Source organism: Phascolarctos cinereus, unplaced genomic scaffold, assembly GCF_003287225.1.
Source record: "Phascolarctos cinereus isolate Bilbo 61053 unplaced genomic scaffold, phaCin_HiC Scaffold_351;HRSCAF=956, whole genome shotgun sequence".
Classification (NCBI taxonomy): Eukaryota; Metazoa; Chordata; class Mammalia; order Diprotodontia; family Phascolarctidae; genus Phascolarctos; species Phascolarctos cinereus.
The window spans coordinates 9041-31615 of record NW_027555682.1 but is presented as its reverse complement, the minus strand read 5'-3'; the positions used below and the strand labels follow the sequence as shown (position 1 = coordinate 31615).

Here is a 22575-nt window from a genome sequence, read left to right as displayed (position 1 = left end):
CACTCTTTTCTGCCTTGAAAACTGTGTGAGGAGGATTCTCTCTGTACCATGCCATAAGCTTTACCTGGCCAGCACTTCTCTCTCACCCAGGATCACCTCCATGACTGCTACCCAGATCAAAGCATGGGCAAAGCAAGGGACATCATCCTGCCTCCCCCAGCAAAGAGATCCCTGCAATCCCTCTGATCAACTGCTAACCCCCCTCCATCTGTGGGCTGAGAGCTCCAGAAGCAGCCAGAGCCCTGGGGTTATGCTGGGAATGGGGCTGCGAACATGCTTTCTCTCACTACAGTCACAGAACTTTCCTACTGACCTTCTAAATTGTCTTTGGCATTTGTGGGTTGAGAAGTATGGAAACCACCACAGCTGCCCATGATTCAGTCCCCTGGGGCCTCCCCAGGTTTTCTGAGTTCTGGTCTCTGCCTGTATGTTCACATTGAACTCTACTCCTCGCCCAGACTGGCATGATAGACTTTTCCTATCAACCATCCAGGGTGTCTTGGGCTGGAAATTTGTTTCACTCCATCTTTTTCTGGGTTCTGCTGCTCTAGAATTGTTTAGAGTCATTTTCACAGGTATTTGGAGGGGTTTGGGGGAGAGTTCAAGAAACTCACTGCTTTTATTCTGCTCTCTTGGCTCCACACCCCCCAATTTAGGGTTTTCTTGACAAACATGCTAGAGTGGTTTGCTGTTTCCATTTACAGCTCCTTTTACAGATGAAGAAACTGAAGCAAACAGGGCAAAGTGACTTGCCCAGGGTCACACAACTGATAAGTGTCTGAGGACAGACTTGAACTCACGTCTTCCTAATACCAGGCCCAGCACACTATCCACTGTACCATCTAGCTGCCCCCTAACTAACAAGACTGGAAATTTGGTAAATGGCCCCAGGTGGGAGGTTGCACATGCATATATATGAGGATATATAGATAAGGTCTTCTTTAGAATGGTATTCCATAGAGAATGACAGTCTCACTTTTCTCAAGACAAATCTCCTGGAACCTAATAGAGCATCTGGCCCAGTATGGGCACTTAATTACTTGTGATTGATTGAGGGTCAGTTCCACAGTAACAATGTCATGCAGGCAGGCCCAGCATCACCCCTGCCTCTCTCCCAGGGCTGTTGTTAAGGACAGAATATAATAATGTGTGATAACACCTTGTAAACAATATAGTGCCAGACAAGTGTGAAGTCTATTACTTTGGAGTTGCAAAGAAGGCACTAAGCAGGCAAGTGGAAATGCCCAGAAGACCTGAGGATGGTGAATGCTTCCTCAGGAAGGGAAAAGAAAGTCTGAGACAGAACATACTGCTTCCTATGTAGAATTTCCTCTCTTTGGCTTCATTCATTTTGTTGTTTTGTTTTGTTTGTGGGGGGGATAGCTCTAATTTTTATTGCTCAGTCATGTGAGACTTTTCGTGAACCCATTTGAGGTTTCCTTAGCAAAAATACTGGCATGGTTTGCTGTTTCCCACTTCAGCTCATTTTGTAGATGAGGAAATGGAGACAAGCAGGGTGAAGTGACTTGCCCAGGGTCACACAGCTACTAAGTGTCTAAGGCTAAATTCAAACTCAAGAAGATGAATCTTATTGATTTTAGGCCTGGCACACTATCTACTGTGTCACAGAGCTGTCCTAATCGTTTTAATCCCATTTACTTCCTCTTATGCCAGGCAGGGTGGATAGAGCACTGAGCTGGAGTCAGGAAGACCTTAAGTCAAGTCCAGCCTCAGATACTTCCTAGCTAGGTGGCCCAGGCAAGTCTCTGTCTCTGCAACTCTGAAATGTGGGGAATTATAGCACTCCCTCTCAGGGTGGTTTAAAGGACCAAAGGACATAGTTGTAAAGCACTTATCATAGTACTTGTCACAAAGTAGGTGCTTGACAAATGCTTTTTTCCCTCCTCTCTTCCTTTCTTCCTTCCTTCCTTCCTCCCCCCTTTCTTCCTTCCTTCAATCCCTTCCATTCTTCCTTCCTTCCTTTCTTTCTTGTTTCCTCCATCCCTTTCTTTCCTCCTTTTCCTTTCTTTTTTTTTCCTTTTTCCCTTCCTTGCTTCCATTCTCCCTTCATCCCCTCCTTCCTTCTTTCCTTCCTTCATCTGGACTTCGTCCGTAAAATGGTGGTTCTGGAGAGACCTCTTCAGTCACATACAGTTCTAAAGTTATGTTCCCTTAATCCTCATTTTCCTGTGGAGCCAAATATCACAATTTGTTCTCTCAGCCATGATGACCCTTGAAATATTTCAAGTTAACTGTCATTTTCCCCTTAATCTTATCTAGATGCCAAATAAGGCTGGGGAAGGAAAATAAAGGCAAAGCAACAAAAGCATTATTTACAGAGATTTTTTTAATACAATCATGACACACAAACAAATATTGTCTTAGTGCATTTCATTGCCTCATAGGTAGGAGAATGAAAGATCAGCCGTTTGGAGGAGGTTCAAGGCCCAAAGTCATGTGTTTGAGACAGTATATTAATCCACAGTAGAGACAAAGCTTCCTGTGATCTTTCTGCTTTGCTCAACGAGGCAGCTAGGGAGTCAGAAGAAATTCAGGCACAGTCCTTTGACCTGCACAGCAAAGGGAAAACCGTGACCACAGAATGGCCACAGCAGGAAAAGTAAGCAGAAACTTTACTTACCATTACTAATACCTTATTAAGTATAATTCCTAAAGAGGTAGATACACTGTTATTGTTTGAATCTATGAATAAGATACTCTTTAACATAATTATCAGCAAAGTATGATTTCTTTCCTGAGAGAAAATTCTGAAGTACCACTAGTATTTTTTTTCCAATTATGTCTGGCCTGTGTATCTAGTCATTCACATCTGTCTCCTTCAATGTCTAAAAGAAAGGCACAGGGATGTAAGGAGCTAACTCCAAACCAGATGGGATTAAGTCTGAACTCAGTGAAGTCTTTTCATGAAGAAGCTTACTTTACATTAGAAGAACATAATTCATCTTATCTCCTCTATCACTGTGTTCGTGTCTTAAAGAAAACAAGGGATTGGAATCAGAGACATTATTTCATTAGTGGAACTGGGAGGACTGCATTATATATGGCTTACTGTTCTAACACCTAGCATCAAATCATTAAGACCATAAAGCAGTGGAAATTGGAGTGTCTAGACCCTCATCATCGGCCCACAAATACTGATTAAATGTGTTTATACCTGAGCACTAGTTCTGGTAGGAGAGAAGGAGAGGAAGACAAGGGAAAGAAGAGGAAGAAAGAGGATGGAAAAGGACAGAACCTATTTTCTTTTCACATTGCTCCCCAACATCCACGGACATGTTCACAGCAGTATGAAATATCAGCCTAAGACTTTAGTGGAGGATAGATATAGAGAAAGCATTTTATGTGTGAACATGAGTGCATTTAAAGATTAAATAACAGTAATGGTTTAATAGTAATAATAGTAAGCAGTAATAATAATGATTTAGTAATAGTAATAGTAATTAGTAATTTAATAAAAGGAATGATTTCATAATAATAGTAGTAATTAACAATTTAATAACAGTATTAGTAAGAATAGTAAGGATTTCAGAAGAATAGTACATAGTAATAGTAATAATTTAGTAATAATAAATAGTAATTAAATAATAGGATGATTTGATAACAGTAGTAAACAGTAATAGTAATAATTGTAATTATTTAGTAATTAATAAAGTCATTTAATAATAGGAATGATTTAATAACAATAATGTAAATAGTATTTTCATAACAGTAATGACAATAATAATAGTAAATACTAATTTAATATTATTAATAGTAAAGAGTAATTTGTTAATAATTGTAATGATTTAATAATAGTAATAGCAAATAGCAATTTGATAATTGTAATTATAGGAATGATTTAATAATAGTAATGGCATTTTGATAGAAGCCCTTTACATCTTCATCTTGTGATCTTTACAACAAACCTTTGAAGAAGGTTCTAGTTATTGCTATGCCCATTTTACACATGAGAACACTGAGGCTTTGTAAATGTTACATGACTTGGCTTGATTAACATTGGAAGACTCAATACTGAAATTTCTGCTACTTTAGATTACCACTGACTTCGTGCTAAGTATTAGAGTCATAATTTAGAGATTATTATACTGCAATGCCTCCAATGAAATCATCTGATTTTGTTTTGCTAAAACTTTAAAGTTAATGTAAATACACACACAAGAGGCCCTCCAAGATTACTGTCTAATGTAAAATTAATATCTTGATCAAAGACTTTCCTGACCTGAGAATTACAAAATCAGCCATAGTTGTCTAGAGATATACTCCAGATATATCCGGGGCAGGATTGGATCAAGGAGTCATCTATCCAAGTCGATCTTCTATGTGTGTGTTTATCCCAAGGTTCTTTCTTTTTCCTCCTTTCTCTCTCCTCTCCCTCTATTTTTTTCTCTCTCAGGTTCTTCACCTTCACTCTCTGAGGTTTTTTTTTAAAAATATTTTGATAACTATACGTCAATATAATTGGTTTTCTTTGTAATTCTATGTATTTCATTTTATGCATTTAAAATCATTCTCAAAAGGGATCCATTAGCTTCTCTGGAATATCAAAAGATGCTGTATTCTTAGTGCTTAACACAGTACATGGTGGGCACTTTAATAAATGTATTGACTTCACTATCCTTTTTCCTAGAGACAACTAACTTTCTAGTGGGAGAGACAATTTACTATAGTACCTCAGGGTAGAAATATTTGTCTACCCATAACCCTTTGTATAATGATCCACAAAAAACGTTAATAACAGTCTCTGTGTGTGTGTGTGTGTGTGTGTGTGTGTGTGTGTGAGAGAGAGAGAGAGAGAGAGAGAGAGAGAGAGAGACAGAGAGACAGAGAGAGAGACAGAGAGAGAGAGATCTCATCAGCTCCTGTCAAGATTGTACTACTAAATGTTTAACAACTGGGTTTCTGAACTCTGCAAAAATCATGCCATACTTTCTAACTTAATCTATATTATTAACATTTTCTTAGTCTAGATAATCAAGAAAATACTAAAGCAAGCCCTTATTACTAGCTTTGCTGATCTCTGAGGTATAAATACTCACACTAAAAATTTATCAGCAAGTGTGAGCTGGCTGCAGCACATCCCTGGCTGCCCAGGATTTGGTGATCAAGCATGCAGCCAGGACTCCCAAATCTACATATCTTGCTCACATATCCTTCTTGAATTCCAGCACCAAATGTCCATCCCTTTGCTGGATATTTCTCACATCTACGTCTCATGGACATCTCAAACTCAAACTGCCTCTCAGGTGTATGAAGTTGATAATACTATTTAGCAGAGGGGATCACTAGCCACTCACCTCATTTCTGTTTCATTTCCAGGCCATTAAATGCAAAGCTGCTGTTCTTTGGGAGCTCAACAAACCCTTGTCCATTGAGGAAGTAGAAGTTGCCCCACCCAAGGCCAATGAAGTTCGAATTAAGGTAAAAAAGAAAAAAGAAAAGAAAGAAACCCTCAAGTTATAGAATGATACTATGTTCAACATTGGCTGCAGTTCTAACAGTAAATTTGATTTTTTTTTTCTGGGAAAGAACACAGATCATTTGCAAATTCTGAAACATTATACCTCTGGACCTCAGGGAAGGAAATGGATAGTGAATAAGTCTGGGGGTTGAACAATGCCCAGAGATAAGCTATATATTCTTTGCACTTACATGGGGTGGGAAAACTGATCAGGAGTCCTTCCTCCCACACCCACCATCCCAAAAACAGCCTGGTGAGAATCTCTGTGCTACTACAAAAGAAGCTATTGATATATAAGCTATAGGTCAAAAGCTGGAAATGGCCTCAGAGGCCATCTAGAATATCCAGAAGAGGAAATTGAGGCCCAGAAAGGTTGGATAATTTGCCCAAAGTAACAGGGAAAGTAAAGCAAGCATCAGAAGCAAGATTTGAACCCAGGTCTTCTGATTTCAGAGCCAATGATCTTTCCATTCTACCATACTGCCTACTGTAGGGCAAAACAGACAGTAGCCAACAAGTCAGAAGAACTGGACTGAAGTCACTTACAAGCTATGAGAATTTTTACCAGTCACTTCTTAGAGTACTGATGTCATCATCTGTGAGGTGAAGTAAAGAATGCATTCACTGTCTCCCTCACAGAGTTAATGCAAAAATAAATATTCCTTAACATGTAAATATATTTTGCATGACTGCACATGTGTAACCTATACACAAGTGTTTGCTTCTCAATGGGCAGAGGGGTATAGAGGGAGACAGTATGAAACTCAAAAAAAAATTTAATACATGTCAAAAATTGTTTTACAAGTAATTGAAAAAATTAAGTATTAATTTAATTTTAAAAAATTCTCCCCCCAAAAAAAAAAAGAATATATATACCTAAAGTTCCAATCTGGCCATGACATGATTTGTTTAAAAAATTACAGTGGTTTCCTCTTGCCTATTGAATGCATACAGGCTCAATACACTATCAGGTAAAGCCTTCTAGAGTCGGCCTCACCCTACTTTTCCAGATTTATTTCCCAGTCCTTACCTTCTTGATGTCTCCATTCTAGGCACATGGCGCAGCTGGTGGTTCCATGATCTCCTCCCCCACTTTCCTGCCTCTGTAGACTGTGTGTTACTGGAAAGCACTCCTTTTTGAACTTTGAACTTGCCCCATTGAAGGACTTTTCCTTCCTGGCCAAGCTGAGATGCCCCTGACACCATGAATCCTTTTTGAATCTCTCCCACTGAAAGCTCTTATCACATTTTCATTGATACTTTGTCTGCATCTCTACTCATTCTTATTCCCAGCTGATGTCATAGTTATTTGTCTGAGGGTAGAGTATACCCCTAGAGTTTCTAGTGATAATAATGATCATGGGATTCTACATTTCAAGATGGAAGGGAGCTTCAGGGGCATCTGGTCCAACCTAGACATTTTATAGCTGAGGAAATTACAATGGCAAAAGTAAAAGGACTTGTCCAAGGAGCAGAGTCAAGTTTTGAACACAGGTCCTTTGATTCTGAATATAGTATATCCTTCCAAAGCATCACTCAGTCATGATGATAACTGGCAATGATGACAAGGATAATACCACATCGTCACCATAATCTGTTATCATCATTTTCTTTTTTTACCTGCCTATTGTATTTTTAATTTGTGAAAAAAAAAAGAAGCACTTCCATAACAGTGGAATTTTTAAAAAAGATGATTGCACAAGAAACTGCAAATCTATTGTGTACAATTTGCTATTCCTTTTGAATATATAATACACACTTTGATATTGCTTTTGAATATATAATAAAGTTATCATGTAAATTTGTCTTCCATCCCCTCCCCACCCTAGAGATGGCTACCATTGGACACAAATATATATGTGTGTATATATGTATATGTAAAATTATTCTATGCATACTTCTATTTATCAGTTCTTTCTCTGGATCCAAATAGTGTCTTCCTTTATATGTCCCTTGTACTTAATTTGGATATTTGTAATAGTCAAAATGACTTAGTCACTCAAAGTTGTTCTGTTACTGTATATAGTAACAAGTACTCAAGAGGTGTGGGAATGACATGCATAGGTCCCAAGGAGTTCCTGTAAACTCTCAAAGGTGTCATCATCCTCTTCTTCTCTTGCAGATTGTGGCAACAGGAATCTGTCGCTCTGATGACCATATGATAAGTGGGTCATGGTATTACCCCCTCCCAGTAATCCTGGGCATGAGGCTGCAGGGATTGTGGAAAGCATTGGAGATGAGGTGACTTCCGTAAAACCAGGTAAAACACAAACAGCAGTGGAACATTAAAGTGTTTTTTTTTTTTGGTTCTTACTTTCAGTTCAAGCTAGTGAAGATAATGTTGTTGATGGACAAAAATTCCAAATGGAAGACAGTCAAGGTAGTCAGGCAGCTTCCAGCTTTACAGTGAGGGCTGCATCATCCCCAACCACAAGCATATGCTCTGAATGAGAAAGAAATGACTGAATGTGGATGGACATGGTTGAAGTTCTTTGAACATGAAAGCTAAAAGTAACTGCAAGCTCCATTTATGGCCACCGCCAGTTGCAATATATCTGCTTATTCACATTTCAATTAAATTATCAGTCACTGTCCTTGGTAGTGGAGAATAGAGAAAAAAAAGAGAGATAAAGAAGCTCTACAGAAAAATCCTTAATACTCATTTTAACTACGTTTCAAATTCTTACATTCTAAAATGTTCGATTTTTCTTTGGTCTGGAGTCTGGATGACCTGAGTTCAAATTTTGCCTCGGACATTTACTGGCTGTCTGATCTTGGGCAGGTCACTTAGCTACTATCTCTGACTCAGTTTCCTAATCTGTAAAACAGAGATAATAATAGCACCTATAGCACAGGACTGTTGTGAGAATCCAATAAGGTAATCCATGTAAAGCACTTGAAGTGCTATATGAATGTTAGTTATTAATTCAATTCAATAAATATTAAGTGGCTACTATGTGGCAGGCACTGTGCTGAGTGTTGGGGATAGAAAAAGAGGCAAAATGCAGTTTCTGCCCTGAAGGAGCTTACAACTAGTGGAGGAGACAACGTGCAAATGAATATATATAAAGCAAGCATTTAAAAAATATTCCCTTGAGAAAGAAGTAAGGGGGGCAGCTAGGTGGCACAGTGGATAGAACACCAGTCCTAGAGTCAGGAGGACCTGAGTTCAAATCCGGCCCCTGACACTTACTAGCAGTATGACCCTGGGCAAGTCACTTAACCCTGATTGCCTTACCAAAAAAATAAATAAATAACAAAGAGAAAGAGAGAGAAAGGAGTAAGGATATCCAACAAAACGTAGTATTGACATAATATTACAACTAAGCATTAACACAGCGAGAAAAACTAAGACATTTTGCTTTTTCTTGCACCGAAAACTTTTCATTTCCCATGTGCCCCAAACCAACATGACATACCACATTTGTCTAACACCTGGCAGAATTATAGAGGCCTATCCATCCTAAGACCCATGTGCTGAAATTCACAGGAGGAATTTTGAACTTTTGTACTTCTCTGCTGGACCAATTGCCCATGACAGAACAGTCACAGAGACTAATATGATAATGACCAGTCACTATTCATTTCCCATGAGTCTTACCTTGCAGACAATGCAATCAGTCAGTCAATCCCAGGATCAGAGACACAGAGCTGGATGGGGCCTCAGAATCCTTTTAAGCCAATGAACTCTACTGATAAGAAAACTGAGGACCAGGGAAGTTAAGCAATGTGTCCAAGGACACACAAATAGGCAATATCTGAGGAAGAATTTGAACCTCTGACCCCAGAGCCAGTGCCTTTTCCATGGTATGCCTCTGATCAATCTAAAAACATTTATTAAGCAACTATTATGTACCTGGTACTATATTAAGGTGTGAGGATACAAGGACAAAAGCAAAATAATCCCTGTCCCCAAGGGGCTTATATTCTACCATGGAACACAACATATACAAAAATACACAGAAGCAGAGAGATACTAGCAGCTTGGGAGATGTGGAAATGTTTCATGTCAAAGGTAGTGTGCTACTGCCTAGAGATTCTTTCTTTGTTTATGTATATGGGGAGGCAGTAGAAAGAGTTCTAGATAGATATCAGAAGACTTGGGTTTAAATCATATTTTTGCAACTTTCTAGCTACGAACTTCAAATAAATCACTCTGCCACACTAAGTCTCAATTTCCCCATCTCCCCAAAATGGGAGCATACTTTATAGGGTTGTTGTATCAAATGAGATAATGGGTGCAGAACTTACATGCCTCAAAAAGTGTAATATAGAGGCAGCTAGGTGGCACAGCTGATAAAGCTCTGGCATTGGGGTCAGGAGGGCCTCAGTTCAAATCCAGCCTCAGACACATGACATTTAACTACCTGTGTGACCCTGAGCAAATCACTTAACACCAACTGCCTCACCAAAAACAAAAAAAAAAGTGTGACATAATTTTGTTTCCTAACACTGGGACCCACTTTGCTCTTCTATAAGATGGGGCTTGGACAAGATGAACATCAAATTTAAAATCTTGTAATTCTAGACTTTTAACAATAATTTCTCTTCTCCCCATAGGTGACAAAGTCATCCCACTCTTTACTCCACAGTGCAGGAAATGCAAAGTTTGTAAGCACCCGAATGGCAACCTTTGCACTGAAAATGAGTAGGTTTCTACTATTTTCCCTTGGGGTAGCACTGGAATTGTATTTGTGTTGATGCCTATGTCTCATGGTGTGTATCTGTGTGTGTGTGTGTGTGTTTCCTTCATTAGCATAAGTGCCACTAAAGGCACTTTGCAAGATGGTACCACCAGATTTACCTGCCGAGGGAAGCCAATTCATCATTTCCTTGGCGTCAGCTCCTTCAGTGAGTACACAGTGGTAGATGAAATCTCCGTTGTAAAGATTGATTCATCTGCTCCTCTGGAAAAAGTCTGCCTGATTGGCTGTGGATTTTCCACTGGTTATGGCTCTGCAGTAAAAGTTGCCAAGGTAAGAGAGAGAGCTTCCATCTAATTCACTCAATAGAGCAGACCTCAAGGTACAAGGTGCATGACCAAAGAATACATACTTGGGCTAGTAGCTAGAAAGGAAATATTTTCTTATAAGGGAACATGGTAGACTAGTGCAAAGACCCTGAATTTGGCAACTGAGACCAAAAGTTTCAATCCTGGCTCTGATACTTAAATTATGTAAATTATGTAAGTTTAGGTAAGTCATTCTTTGGGCCTAAGTTTATCTATTACGAAAAAAAAGTAAGAATTGGACTAGGTGATTGTAGAGCAATGGAGTCCAGATAACAAGCTTCATCCTGCCAAAGGCAGAGCTTTAACAAACTTTACTGTTCCTTCCAAGGTGAAAATGAGAACGTCTACTAGCAGGGACAGGCTCAGTGTGGTCTCTCTGGGCAACCCACAGGCCGCTGTTTTACGCAATAGTTCAAGATCCATAGCATTCTGGTGCTTGAGATCCTGGGGTAGGGGGTGGAAGGCAAGCTCTCTCAACCACTGAACTCTCATAACCTACATTTCCTAGGCATCTGGCCATCACCAGATTGTGTAGATTCCTATGTACCCGACTTCCAAAGCACTTTCCTCCACCCTGCCCACTCCACTCCCTTTCTTTCTCCAAAATCTTAATTTCTGGAGTGCAATTTTCATCCCCAACTTCTCACACCAGTTTGAATTGCAGGAGATTTCAGAAAAAGAACAGAACAGGAAAATAAGAAGTGAAGACTCAGAATAGCAGAAGCAGGAAAATTAACCCTAATTCGATTCCAATAATTCCAACTCAAAACTCGGCTGTATTCCACCAAGAGTCTGAAAAGGATAGATGTGCAATTTTTGAATCTGTTAGTTTTAGCATAGTTGCATCTCATGAGGGCTGGGGTTCTACAGATCAAAATTACTTTCCCCATGTGACAATTCACCACCTAATCCCAGCACCCCATTATCCAGGTCAGAGTTCTACCATCTGAGGCATGGATGAGATGGATGGTGAAGGGATTAGTGTTCCGGCACAAGGTTCACTGTAGCCCACAGCAGACTATGGTTAGAGCCAGACTGTGCTCTGCACTATCACGCAGACATCCAGAGTTTGGAAGGCACTGCAGACCCACCCAGCAAGAGCCTCTGGAGCTGAATAACAGATCCACCGGTGGCTGAAGTTAGCTCCCGCAGCTGCTGCTCCTGCTGCTTCCCACCCCCCCACCCCACCTCCTCCCCCCCACTCCCACCCCACTTCCCCCCCACTTCCCGCCCCCCCCCCCCCCCCCCGCTGCTGTTACTTTAGTCAGGCACAGGAAAGTACCTAGTGTTGCTGGTTCTTCCACGAAGTACCTGGGACACAAAATAAATAAACACAAAGACAAAAGTCTCCACAAAATGCAGGATCGCCTTCCTGGTGCCACCTGGGACTGGTTGTTTTTACCACATAGGTGTTGGCCAAGGTTGAAGACCCAGTAGAAGAAATTGGAACAGGGCAATAGGAACAATGAGTCTGGAGTCAGAGCACCTCAATCAGATCTCATCCAATGTTAGATATCGCCTTTAAAGATTGAAGACCCTGAAGGAGACCAATACAGACCACAGTCTAAGGCTCTCCTCCCCACCAGCCCACATGATTCATTATAGATCTAGTTACGTCCTTTCCCATTGGCCTATAGGTGAAATGATCCATAATGCTCTACAGTCCCCTGTCCCACTCTCTTGCCTGTGACCTCTTTATCATCACCCATGGTTTCCACCAAATTTCTCTCTTCCCCCACTCATCTACTGTTGTTATTTAGTCGTTCCGTCATGTCCGACTCTTTTGACCCCATGCACCACCAGGCACTTCTCTCCTCCACTATCTCCCAAAGTCGATCAAAGGTCATGTTCCTTGTTTCCATCACACAATCTATCCATCTCATCCTCTGCTGTCCCCTTTCTTTTTCCTTCAATCTTTCCCAAAGTCAGGGTCTTTTCTGATGAGTCCCATCTTCTCATTAAGAGGCCAAAGTATTTAAACTACAGCTTCAGTATTTCAGCTTCCAGAAAACAATCTGAATTAATCTCTTTAAGTATTTAAGTATTTCTTGAAGTATTCACTGATTTGACCTCCTTGCTGTCCAAGGCTCTACCAAAACTCTTCTCTAGCACCACAATTTGAAAGCATCAATTCTGAAGCTCTCAGCTTTCCTTTTAGTCTCACTCACAGCCATACATAACTACTGGGAAAGCCATAGCTTTAACTATCTGGACGTTTGTTGGCAAGGTGATGTCTCTCCTTTTTAGTATGCTATCCAGATTTTCCATAAGAGCCTTCCAAGGAGCAAGCATTTCTTTTTAAATTTCAAGGCTGCAGTCACCATCTGCAATGATCTTTGAGACCCAAAAGATAAAATCTGACACTATATCCACTTCTTCTCCCTCTATTTGCCAGGAAGTGATGGAACCAGATGCCAAAGTCTTAGTTTTTTGGTTTTTTAATGTTAAGCTCCAAGACAGCTTTTATGCCCTCCTCTTTCAGCCTCATCAAGAGGCTTCTTGATTTTTCTTCATCTTCTGCATCAGAGGGGTACCATCTGCTGGATAGTGATTCTTTGATATAAAAAGAGCTTACAGAAGTTGCCCATTTAGGTAGCTCTGTCTATATCAACGTACCAGCTGTATATCAGGTTCTAGTCATAACACCAGGGGAGGCACATCTGTGGACTCAGGTCTTCCTGACTTCAAGTTCAGCATTCAATCCATTTCATCGGTGGAATAAGGTGGGAAGTAGTGAGAGTCAAGTACCAGAATGGAGTGAGGGAAGAGGAGAGGAACCACTATGGTATCTTTCTTGGGTGAGAATTTGAGAAACGGACAGTGGAAGTTACCTAATGATTAAACTGGTCATACAACCTGAGAACAATATTCTTGGTTTACATCATCATGGATTATAACTAGGGGTACACTGAAGCCAGCTTAAAATTTTCAGTATGAACATTTAGACCTCAAAAATTGACTTAAACGTCAGTACCTCATTTACTGTTTCATTGGCTTCTAGACTTAAGAAAGTAAAGGGAAAATATTCAGAAGGCAAATTAAACTTTACAAGCATGTCCTGTGTCCTTCCCTTTCCCAGAAAGTCAGTTGCTTACCATTTCCCAGCACATCCCTGCTTATAATATTTGAACCTCTGTGATTCTAAGTCATATTCACAAGTATTATCTTTTCCTCAGTGGTCTTGATAGAACATAGATACAGTGCTACTGCTTTTGAACTGACTGTGTAGAACTCAAATTGGGGGGGTAATAAAAAAGTTAATAACATATGACTATGATCCTATAACCAGCATTTTGTTCTCATGTTTTCACTCGCAAATGAGCAACCCAAGGACATGGCTAATCATCAACAGCTTTAGTGTGCCTCCTTGTGCAATAGAAGCATGGGCAAGGACTTGTTGCATAACACAGAATCAAGAACAAGGTCATCACATTTCAAGGCAGACAAATGCCAATTATAAAATTGATAAAATTTCAATATTTTATATCAACCATTTACTAATGGTTGATATAAGTGAAACAAAAATATAAATAAGTCAAAAAGATCTCAAGCTGATTGGTTTAATGGTGTGTTGTGAAATTCAAGTAGAAACAAGTTCTCCTGGTGACTGAGAAAATCACAAAGAAATATTCTATTGTATCTCATTTTTATCTATTTTTTTAAATATTTCCCAATTGTATTTTAATTTGTAGGGGCAGCACTTCAGAGCTGCCTCTTGTCTAATGAGAAAAATCTTCTGGAATCAGAAGTTCAAATATCAATTGATGATGCAGCTTTCAGCAAGTCACCTCATGTCTCTGGGCCTCAGTATCCCCATATGTAAAGCATGTAGGCAGAGATGGCAAAATGGACAGAGTACTAACATGGACAGATAGATAAACAATAGATGGATGGACAGATAGATGGATAAATAAGTACGTAGGTAGATAGGTAGAAAGCTATAGGTAGACAGAGATGCTATCTCAACGAGATCCTCACAACACCCTATGAACTAAGTGCTATTATTTTCCTCATTGTGGAGATGAAGACACTGAGTCTGAAAAAGATTAAGTGACTTGCTCGGGGTCTCACAACTGGTAAGTATCTAAGCTAGGATTTGAACTCAGGTGTTGCTCACTCCAAGTCAAGCGTCCTATCCACTAACATCACTGACTTGCCTAGGTCACTTATTTCTCCTTGGAAGTCCATCCCAACTAAGCTGGGAAATGTGTATCATCAGCTTGGCTGTAGGCTGAGGGATTTTTCAGGCCCAGAGAGTCATGAAGAAAACATAAAAAGGCTTGATGGGGCTGGTAATTGGCACCAGTATGGAGAATGACCCCCTAATATTGAAATTATACATCCTGGAAGTAAGCCATAAGACAAGTTGATAATGTGGGAGCACCATTGCAATTTTTTCACATCCCTTCAATGACATTTTTGGTCACTTCTCATAGTCTCTTACACTTCTCTGCTTCCTGCATAAAATGGCTAAAGCCAAGTATCCTGGAGTTGAGTGGCTAACACCTCTTTCCTGATTAAATTTTTTTGAACTTTAAAACACCTTGGAGAACATGGGATTCAACCCCTTTGTTGTACACATGAAGAAAACAAGGCTCAGAGAGGTTGAATGCCTATTGAATCCTTAAGGCTTTTGTGGTTAGCTCTCTATACAGCAAAAATTACTAAATTATTCATGGGAATTTTAGATTGACTTAAGAATTGCAAAGATTGTATAAGTACACTACCCAGGGGTGGGTAAATCTAAGCTCTCATGTTTTCTGACCACACAGGTCACTCCTGGCTCTACTTGTGTTGTCTTTGGCCTGGGAGGCGTTGGCTTATCAGTGATCATTGGCTGCAAGACAGCTGGAGCCTCCCGGATCATTGGCGTGGACATTAACAAGGACAAATTTGCAAAGGCCAAAGAGTTAGGTGCTACTGAGTGCATCAACCCTCAGCACTACAAGAAACCAATCCAAGATGTGCTAGTTGAAATGACCGAGGATGGCGTTGATTTTTCATTTGAAGTCATTGGACATCTGGATACAATGGTAAGTATTTCATGATGCTCTCAGATTTCTCCATCCATGAGCTAAGGCTAGGGTGTTAGTGCAAACCCAAGGGACAAATGACAAAATCATCTGCATCTTTTGGAGTTTGCTTGCTGACTGTATACACAGTACTAGGGTATTGTCTAAGCAATGTTTTTAATTTCTGACATTCTTCTTCAACTGAAAAGGGCAAAGATAGTCAGGGCTGGGGAGTTGGATTATTAGATTAATCTCATGAAGAATTAAGCTTCATAATTCTTCACTGTGCACTGGAAAGTGTGCTGGTGTAGCAGACCCAAAGACTTGAAAGAAACTGCATTTGCAATGTAGTACAAAGAGCTTTAGACTTGAAGTCAGGAAACCTGGGTTCAAATCACAGCTCTGATGGTTACTAGCTGTGTCACTATGGGAAAGTTCTGTCTCTGAGGCTCAGTGAGTTCATCTGAACAATGGGAATGATGATACTCGTATGACCTATCACAAGATATTTTGAGGAATGTTTTAAGTAAACCTTCAAGTATTATATAAATGTGAGAGGGGCAAGAAAGGAGAATGGATAGAGGTTGGCCTCATAGTCAAGGTGACACTAGTTCAAGTATTGTGTCTTTAAATACTGAATATGAGATCCTGGGCAATTAACAACATCTTAGACCCCAGGTAATTTTCTAAAACTATGAAATGCAGAACAATTACTGATGAATACTGGTGCAAGAAGCTTATTTATCATGCAACTCCCCAGATGGCTGCAATGACAGATCTAGATATTTGTTTCAGCAAGATATAGCATTAAGGAATAATTTAAATACGCATTATTATTAAGAAACACTATTAGTGATATCATTAACAATAGTAAAGCACAGTATTCTTCTTTAATACCCACAAACTTCTCCCAGAAACAAAGCTCATCTTTTTAATTAAGAATATTCTACTGGTTTTACATGGATGTGGGTGATGGAAAACTCTGGAAAAATTAAACAAAAACTTTTCCCAGAAAGTCAATGGGGAGGCTCATAGTGCGCATGGGCAGAGAGCAACATATCCTAATTAAAGAATTCTAAAGATGAAATAAAGTAAAAGATATCATCAGGGAAGTATAGATGAAGGAAAAAAATACTAGCTGATCGTGGAGAGCCCATGGAATGACTACGGAGAACCCAAGTACTACACTGGGATGTCTGGAGAGATGGAGGAAAGCCTACAGAACATTGGCTTGAACTCTTGTTATAGACTTGTGGGTGGACATGAATAAGGGTGGCCCTCAGGATAAATGACAAACACAGATGGTGGGGGGAGTGGACGCAGTGAAGATCAAAATTTTCATCACTGAATGAAACACTCAAACCAGTGAGATCACAGATTCACTTGAACACCTGATGACTCTCTCTTCCATAAGTTCTTAATCTCCTGGGAGCAGGGCTGGATCATCAGTAATCTTAAATCATAATTATAAGTGCCCTCTTTCTCCTGTAATAAGAGTAAACACTTTAAAATTCATAAAGGATTTTACATAAGGTGTCCAGAAGAGAATACTGTGGAAGGCACTTTTCTACCCTGTCTCTTTTTGGAGGAAGTGAGTAGAATTCACCACACTTCTGTCCACCCACTGGATAGCTCAGGATGTGACCTTCCATTAAGGTCCCTTTCTCTCTCACCTTAGGCAGTAAATCTCAAACACTGCAACTACAAAGCAACCTTTCCACTTGAAGTTAAGGAGATATACCAGTTTCACTTGACTTCCTTTATCTGAAAAATTTTTGTAAAACCTCAAACATGCAGAGTCTACATAAAATTCATAAAGGGCTCCAAGCCTCCTGCCAATCTGTTGACTGCTAAGCCACAAGAATAGACGACAGACATACCAAAATCTGATTTCTTTAAAGAAAAATTTTTTACAATACTGGGATATAAACCCAGAAAAACTAGTGAGGAGAGGAGAGAATAACTAAACACACAGAAAAAAAATTTAATGAATACTATTGCCTCAGTTAAATGCCCACAAAATTATGTGGCTAAAAATAATGATGATAATAAGAATAAATACTGAAATTTATATAGCATTTTAAGTTTACAACAACTCTATCACATAACAGACTATTAATATCCTGATATTATAAGTGAAGACACTGAATCTCAGAGTATTTGGATGACTTCCCATGGTCAAATACTAGTGAAAGTCTGATCTGGCATAAGAACCCAGAGATCTCCTCACTCCAAATTCTGTGCTCCTTCCAGGCCACTATACTTCTTGGTGACACATTGCAGTTAGTTCATGGAGGGCAAGATCATCTCCCTGTTTGGAAATAACTATTTGCTCAACTAATTAATAAGAGAATACCAAGCTACTCTTCCTTCTTTCTGAGTGAAAGCTCAAGCATTTTTCAAAGGATTTTCTCTGTGTGTCTCTTTGTCCCAGAGTGTTTGGTAGCCATATTGTGGAAGTTTTCTAGGAGCTGCTGATTCAGGAAAAGGAATTAGGCAGGACTTGTCACAGAGAGATTCTTTGTGAGGTTAGCGTGTATATAATGAAGCAAGTTACAAACTAGGTGGGTAATTGTTTTGTAGCTCTTTATTACAGTACCATGGATAGTGACAATCATAGAATAGCTTTTGTTTTTCTCTTATTTATGAAATATATGTGTGTGTTTCATCCAAGACAGCTGCCTTTCTAGCCACCAATCAGGCTTTTGGAGTTTGTGTCATGGTGGGTGTCCCTCCTATGGCCAAAACATTTCTTTCAATCCTATGCTGCTTTTGACTGGACGCACCTGGAAAGGAGCTATTTTGGAGGTATGTAGTTTGTCATGAGAAGAGAATGTCTGTAAAAACTCAAGCAGGTGACTTTTTACAACTAAGAGTATGGTTTTGAAAATATTGCTAACAATTAGGGTTGTGGGGTTTTTCTTGTTTCTTTTGTTTTTTACCTCTGGCTAGGTCAATCATTTCAAAGTGATTGAGATGTGGACATAATTATGTAGACTCACTGAGGTTCAAGTCAATTCAACAAACATTTTTAAACATCTACTGTGTGCCAGTTACTGTTCTCAGGTTACATTTCAAACTTCCTTAATGAGTCAGCTAATAGCACTTTTAAAACACTTATGTGCCAGGCACCATATTAAATGCTAGTGCTACAAGGAAAAAGAAAGTGGTCCCTGCCCTAACAAAAAAAACCAAAAAAGTTCACATTCTTAAAAGGGAGACAACATTGTCTTGATCTTAGTAGCTAAGTCTTTCACAGTTGATCATTACAACATCACTGTTACTGTGCACAATGTTCTCCTGGGTATGCTTGTTTCACTTTGCATCAGTTCATATAATACTTCACAGGTTTTTCTGAAACCACCCTGCCTGTCATTTCTCATAGCACAATAGTATTCCATCACAAATCATAAACCACACCTTGTTCAGCCATTCTCCAATTCATGGACATCCCCTTCAGTTTCAATTCTTTGCCAACACAAAAAGAGTTGCTATAAATAATTTTGTAAACATAGGTCCTTTTCGCTTTTCTTTAATCTCTTTAGGATATAGAGCTAGTAGTGGTATCACTAGGTCAAAAGGTATATACAATTTTATAGCCCTTAGACATTGTTCAAATTGTCCTCTAGAATGGTAGGGCCGGTCTGCAACTCTATCAACAATGCATTATGTACCAATTTTTCCACATCCACTCCAGCATTTATCATTTTCCTTTTCTCTCATGTTAGCCAATCTGATAGTGTAGATTCTTTCAATTTGCCTTTCTCTAATCTATAGTGATTAAGAGCATTTTTGTCATGTGACTATTCATACCTTTGATTTCTTCTGAAAACTGCCTATTCATATCCTTTGACCATCTCTCATTGGGGAATGGCTCTTATTTTTATAAATTTGGCTCAATTTCCTATATATTTCAGAAATGAGGCCTTCATCAGGGAAACTTGTTGTACCTCTTATTTAAAATTCATAGCTGGTTGATGAGTTTAATCAGTTCTGTGCATCCACACCATCTCTTTAGAAAACTATTTTTCTCCTCATTGGAATTCTTTCCTTTTGTGTCTTCAGAATTCAATGTTGAGTTTCCCTTCCCTAGGGCTGCTTACCTGTAAATTTTAGTCCATATATCCAGCCATTTTTCCTATGACCCTTTGAAATCTGTTTCCCAAAAATCTGTGGTGCATGTCAAACTATGCCCAACTTTCTTCTCATTTTCTACTACAAATTATACCAGGAAGTGGACACTTCCCACAATGTTGCCATCATGTGTACTCTGACAGTTCCTCTACATTAGTGAGATTCAGATCCAGAAAAGGATTTTCCCCTTTAGGTTCTCCCATTTTGTTATAGAGATTGGGCCTCTCTATCTCACAGGCTGAAAATGTAGTGCCACTCATGGGTATGATCCCAATACTCATCAGCACAGAGCTTTAACCTGCTCTAGGTTAAGGATCTGAGCCAGTTCTCCCTTCCTTAGGCATCTAGTGCCCCATTCCTGGGTACTCATCATATTGGTACTAGACTGGGTACCTGGTTAGCAGATACTGTAGCTTAAAACTCCTGACTGAACCCGAGTGACCCACCAGCTTCAGCCTCCCCAGTAACATCCATGACCACCCTTCATCTTTTAAAGGATGAAATTAATGGTAAGGAAGGAAAAGTCAACTATTGGAACAAGTCAGTTTCTCCAAGAATATTATGGAGAATAAAGGAGAAAAAAAAACTTAGCTGTGAAAGAAGATGAGACGTCCTGCAGACTAAAGTATGTAGAGGACTTGGCTGCCTATTACAGCCAGGCTGAATGGCCTAGAGGTGAAGGCTGGTGAGAGCCTTTTAAGCAATTTTTAAAAAAAATCATGCTAAAATGGCTAAGGAACTGAGAAACGACTTCCATAAGTAAAGTGTTTACTTGTTCAGAGAGACTTAGAACAGGGGTGGGAAATCTGCAAACTCGAGGCCACCTGTGGCCCTCTAGGTACTCAAGTGTGGCTCTATGACTGAATCCAAACTTCACAGAATATATCCCCTTCATAAAAGCATTTGGTCAGTAAAACTTGGACTCAGACAAATGGCTGCACCAAGAATATTTAACAAACTAGAATTAAAAACTCCTTCCCTCTAGGCAAACCGTCTTTACCGTCATCAGAAAATTAGGGCAGCAATCACTATCATAACCAACAGCTCCCTGGTGCCAATTAAAATTTTTCTCCTGGGTAAAAAATGCACGGCTGTTGGCAAAGAGAGAGAGAGCACCATCAAATGTCTGGTGATGGAAGTCCTCCACCACTCCTTTACCAAGCTTCTGTGCCAGGCTGCATCTATGAAGCCTTTGAGTCATGGGTTTCATTGTAACTAGTCTCCATGATACATAATAGACCAAATTTACTTCCTTGTCTCTGGGCTTGCGTTTCCTTTTCCCTTTTCCTGACACCTGAAGGTTTCTCTGTAGAAATTTAAGGCCTGTTTTACCTGAATTTTGTTTCCTAAGGACTTCCAAGGGTCTCAGTGGACATTTTTCTTGCATATGGAAGGCCTCCAAACAATAGGCCAGTGAGCTAGAGGAATCTTCCAGGAACTTCTCTCTACAATACCCAGTCTGATGAATATATGCAGTGCCTTTCTCACTCCTCCATCTTTTTTGCCTTAATTAAATTTCTGTCAGATTTGCAAGATGCCAGGCAGCTACATGCTTACCAGTCATAATTAAGTATACTCCCTTCCTGATAAGGCACTGAAATCACTATCTTTTAGGGAAGGAGTGGGGAACCTGTAGCCTGGAGGCCACATGTAGACATCTAGGTCCTCAAGTGCAGCCTCTGACTAAATCCAAACTTCACTCCAAACCAACTTTGATGTTGTTGATCAGTCATTTCAGTCTGCTCTGACTCTTTGTGATCCCATTTGGCAAAGATATTGAAGTGCTTTGCCATTTCCTTCTCCAGCTCATTTGACAGATGAGGAAACTGAAGCAAACAGGGTGAAGTGACTCACCCAGGGTCACACAGCTACTAACTGAATTCAGTCAGACAGCCAAACTTGAGGACCTAGAGGGCCACATGTAGCCTTGAGGCCATAGGTTCCCTATCCCTGTTGTAGTCTATAGACTCAAAATCCAAATTCCGTTCTAAATGTATACTCTCATTAGGCAGACATTCACTTTCCAGATCAAAGTTTCTCTGTGTAGCCTTGCCTTTAATAGGCAGCAGTCGGGAAAACAAAACCTCTGCCCTATGATCCTCAGCTTCTTCTCTAAGACACTCTGTGAGGTGGATGCCTACTGTGTGCAACCCACTCATAAGTAGACATTGTGTTAGCTATTCAGGCCAAAACACTCTACAGTTGTCTTCATGGCTTTAATCTAAGAATCCATTTCTTGGCTTTCTGCATGTCCAATTTTTAGCATGTAAATACCCCACAAGAAACTGATTTCCTCTCCAAAACAATGTTCTATCACCTCGAGGGAGCTTTAAAGCATCCGTTCACCTTTGTTATGTAATGAAAATGAAAAACTAGTTTTACAGGCTGTCACTTTTACATCCTCATGCACATTGCTTATCTGAATGAAATAATGGTGTTCTGCTTGCATCTTTCAGGTTTTAAAAGCAAAGATGATATCCCCACGCTGGTCTCTGATGTTATAGCCAAGAAATTTACACTGGATCCATTAATAACACAGGTTTCTACTTTTGATAAGATCAATGAAGGATTTGACATGCTGCGCTCAGGCAAGAGGTAAGATTTGGATGTCCTTCCATTTTTCTGCTGAGAAATTTGGTAAGTAATAGCCTCATAATTTGGCTTTTATTTCCACAAGGATAGCCCATCAGCAAAGAGGTGGCTAAGGGATTCAGGCAGACATCACCAAACTAACTTTGACATTCGGCAGTGATTTCAGTCTTGTCTGACTCTTTGTGACCCCATTTGGGGTTTTCTTGGCAAAGATACTGGACTGGTTTGCCATTTCTTTCCCCGGCTCATCTGATTGATAACAAAATTGAGGTAAACAGGGTTAAGTGACTTACCCAGGGTCACACAACTAGTAAGTTTCTGAGGATAGATTGGAACTCAGGTCTTTC

The 22575-nt window shown here is 39.8% G+C and overlaps 1 pseudogene across 1 annotated transcript; it reads left to right on the top strand.

Moving 5' to 3' along the window:
• The first annotated feature begins 2484 nt into the window (after positions 1–2484).
• Positions 2485–22253, top strand: LOC110204407 (alcohol dehydrogenase E chain-like; annotated as a pseudogene). Its single transcript, XR_013485042.1, has 9 exons — positions 2485–2620; positions 5338–5439; positions 7602–7739; positions 10040–10127; positions 10236–10455; positions 15263–15523; positions 18177–18310; position 18409; positions 22093–22253. The product of XR_013485042.1 is annotated as an alcohol dehydrogenase E chain-like (transcript).
• The last annotated feature ends 322 nt before the right edge of the window (positions 22254–22575 follow it).